Raw genomic sequence first — 9,481 nt, forward strand, 5'->3', positions numbered from 1 at the left:
TAGGAAATAACACCTCCACGTCGCTGATCCTCAACACTTGGGCCCCACAAGGGTGTGCTGCTCAGCCCCCTCCTGTACTCCCTGTTAACATATGGCTGCATGGCCACGCATGCCTCCAACTCAATCATCAAGTTTGCAGACGATGTAACAGCCTGATTACCAACAATGACGAGACAGCCTACAGGGAGGATGTGAGGGCCCTTGGAGTGTGTTGCTACGAAAATAACCTCTCACCCAACGTCAACAAAACAATGGGGCTGATTGTGGACTTCAGGAAACAACATCGACAGGACCACAGAGGAGAAGGTACAAAGCTTCAAGTTCCTCGGGGGACACATCACTGATAAACTGAAATAATACACCCACACAGACAGTGTAGTGAAGAAGGCGCAACAGCACCTCTTCAACCTCAGGAGGCTGAAGAAATGTAGCTTGGCACCTAAAACCCTGACTAACTTTTACAGATGCACAATTGAGAGCATCCTGTCGGGTTGTATCACCGCCTGGTATCACCGCCTGGTACGGGAGCGAACTACCTGCCCTCCAAGACTATCATCCAGAAGGTGAGGTCAGTACAGGTGCATCAATGCTGGGACTGAGATACTAAAAAAACAGCTTCTAGCTAAAGGACATCAGACTGTTAAATAGCCATCACTAGCACATTAGAGGCTGCTGCCCTATAAACATTTGAAGTCGGAAGTTTACATACACTTAGGTTGGAGTCATTAAAACTCGTTCTTCCAACACTCCACAAATTGCTTGTTAACAAACTATAGTTTTGGCAAGTTGGTTAGGACATCTACTGTGTGCATGATACAAGTACATTTTCCAACAATTGTTTACAGACAGATTATTTAACTTATAATTCACTGTATCACAATTCCAGTGGGTCAGATGTTTACATACACTAAGTTGACTGTGCCTTTAAACAGCTTGGAATATTCCAGAAAATGATGTAAAGGCTTTAGAAGGTTCTGATAGGCTAAATGACATAATTTGAGTCAATTGGAGGTGTACCTGTGGATGTGTTTCAAGGCCTCCCTTCAAACACAGTGCCTCTTTGCACGACATCATGGGAAAATCAAAAGAAATCAGCCAAGACCTCCACAAGTCTGGTTCATCCTTGGGAGCAATTTCCAAACGCCTGAAGGTTTGAGTTTGAGTTTATTTTATTTTTACAGGGACAGTGCACATTAATCAACGTTTCAGTAAAAGTGCCGGTTTTAGCCAGCCGGCTAATTTTCAACAGCAGTCCCTGGGCAGGTTATTAAAAACAATTACAATATAGACAATCATTGAGCAGTGAGCACACGCAGAGCAACATAGGACAAGCAAGACATAGCCTACAGACAGAGCAACATAGGACAAGCAAGATGTAGCATACAGACAGAGCAATATAGAACAAAAAGCAGCAAGACTGGTACCACGTTCATCTGTACAAACAATAGTACGCAAGTATAAACACCATGGGACCACGCAGCCGTCATACCGCTCAGGACGGAAACCCATTCTGTCTCCTAGAGATGAACGTACTTTGGTGCGAAAGTGCAAATCAATCCCAGAAGAACAGCAAAGGACCTTGTGAAGATCCTGGAGGAAACAGGTACAAAAGTATCTATATCCACAGTTAAACGAGTCCTATATCGACATAACCTGAAAGACTGCTCAGAAAGGAAGAAGCCACTGCTCCAAAACCACCATAAAAATGCCAGACTACGGTTTGCAACTGCACATGGGGTCAAAGATCATACATTTTGGAGAAATGTCCTCTGGTCTGATTATGGGTGTGCTTTGCTGCAGGAGGGACTGGTGTACTTCACAAAATAGATGGCATCATGAGGACGGAAATTAAGTGGATATATTTAAGCAAAATCTCAAGACATCAGTCAGGAAGTTAAACTTGGTCGCAAATGGGTCTTCCAAATGGACAATGACCCCAAGCATACTTCCAATGTTGTGGCAAAATGGCTTAAGGACAACAAAGTCAAGGTATTGGAGTGGCCATCACAAAGCCCTGACCTCAATCCCACAGAAAGTTTGTGGGCAGAACTGAAAAAGCATGTGTGAGCAAGGAGGCCTACAAACCTGACTCAGTTATACCAGCTCTGTCAGGAGGAATGAGACACATTTCAGCCAACTTATTGTGGGAAGCTTGTGGTAGGCTACCCTAAACGTTTGACCCAAGTTAAACCATTTTAAAGGCAATGCTACCAAATACTAATTGAATGTATGTAAACTTCTGACCCACTGGGAATGTGATGAAAGAAATAAAAGCTGAAATAAATCATTCTCTCTACTATTATTCTGACCTTTCACATTCTTAAAATAAAGTGGTGATCCTAACTGACCTAAGACATGGAATTTGTACTTGGATTAAATGTCAGGAATTGTGAAAAACTGAGTTTAAATGTATTTAGCTAAGGTGTATGTAAACTTCCAACTTCAACTGTATCACTGGCCAGTTTAATAATGGAACACTGGTCACATTAATAATGTTTACATATTTTGCATTACTCATCTCATATGTATACTGTATTCTCTTCTACTGCATCTTAGTCTGTGCTGCTTTGACATTGCTCGTCCAAATATTTATATATTCTTAATTCCATTCTTTTACTTTAGATTTGTGTGTATTGTGTGTATTGTTATGAAATTGTTAGATAGTACTTGTTAGATTTTACTGTACTGTCGGAGCTAGAAACACAAGCATTCCGCTACACCCACAATAACATCTGCTAAACACGTGTATGTGACCAATAACAATTGATTTGATGTGACACATAAACATAAACACAAACATAACATATTTAGGTACATACTCAAGCATGCATACATACATGTATGCACAAATGCAGGCAGACAGGGACAAGGAACACAGACATTTCTCTGCATCCAACAACATGAGCTTGAGTCATTAAAGAGATAGCGGTAATGCTAGGATAAAATGGGATTACGATGATAGAGATAAATGATTGAATGAGCCAAAAAAAGAAGAGAGAGGGAGAGAACAGATGTGCCTTTGGCTAACTGTTCGTGTGTTGAACCTGAAACAAGATTCTGTATAATGCAAGCCAGTGTGGGGTTGAAAGGTGTTTCTGTTTTGTATGTTAGTGTTTCATGTGTCTTAAGTAGATTCCTTCCCATTTTTACATTTTAGTCATTTATCCAGAGCGATGTACAGTTCGTGCATTCATCTTAAGATAGTGGGTTGTCTTCTCCTGTCACTGTACTGGAGATTCATTATCTCCCTCGTTAGTGGAATAGTGAATAAATACAATGTTGTATCAACTCATACACCAGATAGATACAGTGAAATGTGTTGTTTTACAGGGTCAGTCATAGTAGTAAAGCACCCCTGGAACAAATTGGGGTTTAATGCCTTGCTCAAAGGTACATTGACTGATTTCCCCCTTGTCTGCTTAGGAATTTGAACCAGTAACCTTTCGGTCAATACTCTAACCACTAGGCCACCTGCCACATAGTATTAGTAGGAGTCATGGTAGATACTATGAAGATACAGCCAGCACCACATAACAGAGATGACTTGGCTAATTTGTTTGCCCTTTCAATTAGCTATATGCTAATTCATGTAGCAGAGCGCCATACTGTAGCGGTATTGGCGTGAATTAACGCTGAAATAAACCTGATATGAGCGGAGGCTGCTGCCTGACAAAGATACTGTAGCTGCCTACATTTAAACACACACGCCAGACAACACACACAGGCACACACAGACACACATGAACATACACATCCCCACACACATAAACACATACTGTAGTGGTAAAACGTTGCAGTCACAGACACATTCACTATATTACCACTTTGACAGTCAGACACACACTCAAAGCACTGTTAACATAACAAGACTACTGGATGCTTCTGCAGGGAAAGCATAAATCATACAACTCATACACAGCTGCTGGTCTTTGCCAACAGAAGTCTATCATAACAGAAGTCTATCATAACATTGCAATGTCAGCTACAGTGCACTATGGCATCAACTAGAAGGAATATTGAAACCTTAAGCCACAAATTCCATTGATAGAGGTGACAGCTGAGAGTGTCCCAACCAAACGTATCCTATAGCTTGGCCCTGCTACTGCTGAGCTGGGTCACTTGCTGTGATTCCTATCGTACCAGTCTGCTCCTCTTACTGCTCTCTCAATCCTCTTTCACTGCTCTCTCACTGCTCTCTCACTGCTCTCTTATTCCTCCTTCACTCCTCCTGGCCAAATCATTTATCCCAGACAAGGGAGGTCCATTCATTTATGACCGAAGCGCTAAATAAAAGTGCCAATAAAATCAAGCATTCGTGGAGATTTACTGTGATCGAGCAAAATAATGTAATCCTTTGTCATGATCCACCCCAAAATTATTCTAATTGGAATTTATTATTTTTCCTCCCTCTGCCATTTTTATAAGCGCTCTATATTCTAAATTGTATTATCTAAAGTCCAAGTGGGCTGGGCTTAGTGACTTCCTCATGTCGTATGCCACATGAATTTGATTGGCATCTAGATGTCAGATATTGGATGGGGCAGCAAAATGAGATCCACATCACTGTTTGATTGAATTACATGTTAAACAGATGAAATAAACAAAGCAATTAACAAATGGAAATACAAATTAAATACATTTTCACCACCAATTATCAGACTCTTGTACTACTCAGGGGCTTTTAAAATGGAGAATAATGTGTCTGAGAGTATGTAAAACAGCACAAGGAAATGTAACTTTTAAACAAATGAGTCAGGCTACTCCGTAGTCGTGTTTAATGTACATTTCCATATAGTTTCGAAGATATTCGTAATAACTACAATTTGAATTATCTCACAGGTTGTGAACGTATACTGTATACTCTTTTGGCACCTAGATGATGAATACTAAGGTGGTAAAACAGCAGATGGGACAAAGGAGAATATGTGAGGCCAAGCTTAATATTTCACACTGGCCAGACAGGCTATGCTCTCACTTGCTGTTTGGCAAAGGTCACACACACACACACACACACACATACACACACACTCACACACACACACACACACACACACACACACACACACACACACACACACACACACACACACACACACACACACACACACACACACAAATTATGCAGAAATCAATTTTTTTTGCGATATTCAAAATGTGTTTTTATTAACCTTCATCTGGCCTTTTAGAGAGAGGAAGTCATCCAACCTCACTTCCAATTGTCATATTAATGGCAGAGGGCTTGATGGAGAGTTCCACGTTTACCATCACACCTTACCTCACTGTCTATCCTACATCAGTGTCATTTCAGATTATATGGAAGATTAACTTTAGTAAATTACTATCTGTACTGTATTTTACTGTAAGTCTGGACACAAGGACGTTGCTCAAGGTACTGTAATCAATATGCATTCTGCCTTCCCTCATGTGTTACAGGTCATGATGATAGCCCCATGTCAGACATAACACATGTTCTGTCCTTGAGCTCATCTTTCAGGAGGCAGGTCAAGTGGCTCAGAAATATTGGTCAGTAAGGACAGTGATTTTCCCCATTTTTGCCTACTGAAGCCTACCTCAGATAAAACAAATGTTGAGTGGATGACAGAGAGAACAGATATTGGCTCAATAGACCATAACATTCATGTTGCTGACTGTAGTCCTAAACAATGTCCTCCATCAACACTCCCCTCCCTTCTCCACAGCACTTCATCTTGATAAACAACCTGTCCTCGCTGTTCACAAAGACAGATACAGTTATCCCTCCCTCCCTCAACCCTTCCACTCTCGTTTTATCTGCTTATACCAATAATGTGCGGATATACAAAAGTGATCGATAGCTATGAGAGGAAAAGGAAATAAACTGATGTAAAAAGTCAAAGGTCACCCAGTTAAAAGACTTATGTAAATAAATCATGTTGTTCTCAATCAAGAGTTACTGTCTGTGCTATGATATAATTCAATGAGACGAGAACGGAGGGAAGCAAACAGATGTTAAACCTCTGTAAAGGTCAAAGGTCACTGTGATCCATCACATCCCATTGGAAGGCTGATTGATCTATATCTCACAAGAGTTATAGATGGACATTGTAAATCAACAGTAACTGACTGGTTATCTAGATCTCACTGATGTAAGATACTATGCTACAGAGAGGCATTTCCATCCACATCGACATGGCCACAGTGGAGAGGGTGAAAAGCGTGCACATCACTGACAATATGAAATGGTCCATCCACTCAAACAGACAGTGAGGTGAAGAAGGCGCAAGAGTTTCCTACGGACGTGAAGCTTGGCGTTCAGGCCAAAGAGTTCAATATTGGTTTCATCAGACCAGAGAATATTGTTTCTCATGGTCTAAGAGTCCTTTAGGAGGCCTTTTGGCAATCTCCAAGCAGGCTGTCATGTGCCTTTTACTGAGGAGTGGCTTCCGTCTGGCCACTCTACCATAAAGGCCTGATTGGTGGAGTGCTGCATAGATGGTTATCCTTCTGGAAGCTTCTCCCATATCCAAAGAGGAAATCTGGAGCTCTGTCAGAGTGACCATCGGGTTCTTGGTCACACCCCTGTCCAAGGCCCTTCTCCACTGATTGCTCATTTTGGCCGGGCGGCCAGCTCTAAGAAGAGTCTTGGTGGTTCCAAACTTCTACCATTTAAGAATGATGGAGGTCACTGCATTCTTGGGGACCTTCAATGCTGCAGAAATGTTTTGGAACCCTTCCACAGATCTGTGCCTCGACACAATCCTGTCTCTGAGATCTACGGAGAATTCCTTCGACCTTATGGCTTGGTTTTTGTTTGACCTTATACAGACAGGTGTGTACCTTTCCAAATCATGTCCAATCAATTGAATTTACCACAGGTGGACACCAATCAAGTTTTAAAGACATCTCAAGGATTATTAATGGAAACAGGATGCACCTGAGCTCAATTTCGAATCTCATAGTAAAAGTGCTGAATACTTATGTAAATAAGAATGGTAGAAACTCCTCAAATACAGGTGTGCCAAGCTTGTAGCGTCATACCCAAGAAGACTCAAGGCTATAACCCGCTGCCAAAGGTGCTTCAACAAAGTACTGAGTAAAGGGTCTGAATACTTACGTAAATGTGATATTTCTGTTTTAAATGTGTAATAATGTATATATACTGAACAAAAACATAAATGCAACTTGTAAAGTGTTGGTCACATGTTTCATGATCTGAAATAAATAAAAAACATAAATGTTCCATCTGCATAAAAAGCTTATTTCCCACATTTCTTTATATCCGTGTTAGTGACTATTTCTCCTTTGCAACATTATCCATCCACCTGACAGGTGTGGCATATCAACAAGCTGATTAAAGAGCATGATCTTTACACAGGTGCACCTTGTCCTGGGGACAATAAAAGGCAACCTTCAACTTCATTTTGGAGAATTTGGCAGTAAGTCCAACTGTACAAATTACCTCGACTAACCTGTACCCCTGCACATTGAGTCAGTACCAGTACCCCACTGTATATACCCTCGTTATTGTTATTTTATTGTGTTACTTTTTATTATTTGTTTCTTTAGGTTATTACTCTTTCTTGAACTGAATTGTTGGTTAAGGGCTTGTAAGTAATTATATCACGGTAAGGTCTACTACCCCTGTTGTATTTGCCACATGTGACAAATAAAGTTTGATTTGTAACCACACCATCCCAGGACTTCCACATCTGGCTTCAAAACTAGAAAAACGAAAATCAGTCTATATACAGTGAGTGCAAATTAGGTAAGATAAGGGAGTTATAAGGCAATAAATAGGTCATGGTGGCGAAGTAATTACAAAATAGCAATTAAACACTGGAATGGTAGATGTGCAGAAGATGAATGTGCATGTAGAGATACTGGGGTGCAATGGAGCAAGATAAATAAATAAATACAGCATGGGGATGAGGTAGATAGATGGGCTGTTTACAGATGGGCTATGTACAGGTGCAGTGATCTGTGAGCTGCTCTGACAGCTGGTGCTTAAAGCTAGTGAGGGAGATATGAGGCTCCAGCTTCAGTGATTTTGCATTTTGTTCTTGTCAATTGCAGCAGAGAACTGGAAGGAAAGGCAACCAAAGGAGGAATTGGCTTTGGGGGTGACCAGTGAGATATACCTGCTGGAGCGCGTGCTACGAGTGGGTGCTGCTATGGTGACCAGTGAGCTGAGATAAGGCGGGACTTTACCTAGCAGAGACTTGTAGATAACCTGTAGCCAGTGGGTTTGGAGACAAGTATGACGCGAGGGCCAACCAACGAGAGCATACAGGTGGCAGTGGTAAGTAGTGTATGGGGCTTTGGTGACAAAATGAATGGCACTGTAATAGACTGCATCCAATTTGTTGAGTAGAGTGTTGGAGGCTATCTTATAGATGACATCGCCGAAGTCGAGGATCGGTAGGATGGTCAGTTTTACGAGGGTATGTTTGACAGCATGAGTGAAGGATGCTTTGTTGCGATATAGGAAGCCGATTCTAGATTTCATTTTGGATTGGAGATGCTTAAGTCTGGAAGGAGATTTTACAGTCTAACCAGACACCTAGGTGCAGGCAGTGATCGATTGAATAGCATGCTATTTAGTTTTACTTGCGTTTAAGAGCAGTTGGAGGCCACGGAAGGAGAGTTGTATGGCATTGAAGCTCGTCTGGAGGTTAGTTTACACCGTGTCCAAAGAGGGGCCAGAAGTATACAGGATGGTTTAGTCTGCATAGAGTTGGATCAGAGAGTCACCAAGAGCGACAGCAGCAAGAGCGACATCATTGATGTATACAGAAAAGAGAGTCGGCCCGAGAATTGAACCCTGTGGCACCCCCATAGAGACTGCCAGAGGTCCGGACAACAGGCCCTCCAATTTGACACATTGAACTCTATCAGAGAAGTAGTTGATAAACCAGGCGAGGCAATTACTTGATAAACCAAGGCTGTCGAGTCTGCCAATAAGAATGTGGTGATTGACAGAGTCGAAAGTCTTGGCCAGGTCGATTAATACAGCTGCACAGTAATGTCTCTTATCAATGGTGGTTATGATGTCGTTTAGGACCTTGAGCGTGGCTGAGGTGCACCCATGACCAGCTCTGAAACCAGATTGCACAGCGGAGAAGGTACGGTGGGATTCGAATTGGTCGGTAATCTGTTTGTTAACTTGGTTTTCGAAGACCTTAAAAAGGCAGGGTAGGATAGATATAGGTCTGTAGCAGTTTGGGTCTAGAGTGTCACCCCCTTTGAAGAGGGGGATGACCGCGGCAGCTTTCCATACTTTGGGATTCTCAGACGATACGAAAGAGAGGTTGAACAGGCTAGTAATTGGGGTTGTAACAATTTTGGCAGATCATTTTAGAAAGAGAAGGTCCAGATTGTCTAGCCCGGCTGATTTGTAGGGGTCCGAGATTTTGCAGCTCTTTCAGAACATCAGCTATCTGGATTTGGGGGACGGAGAAATGGTGGGGGCTTTGGCGGGTTGCTGTGGAGGGTGCCGGGCAGT

The sequence above is a fragment of the Oncorhynchus masou genome, chromosome 10 (assembly GCF_036934945.1).
Source record: "Oncorhynchus masou masou isolate Uvic2021 chromosome 10, UVic_Omas_1.1, whole genome shotgun sequence".
In the NCBI taxonomy this organism is placed as follows: Eukaryota; Metazoa; Chordata; class Actinopteri; order Salmoniformes; family Salmonidae; genus Oncorhynchus; species Oncorhynchus masou.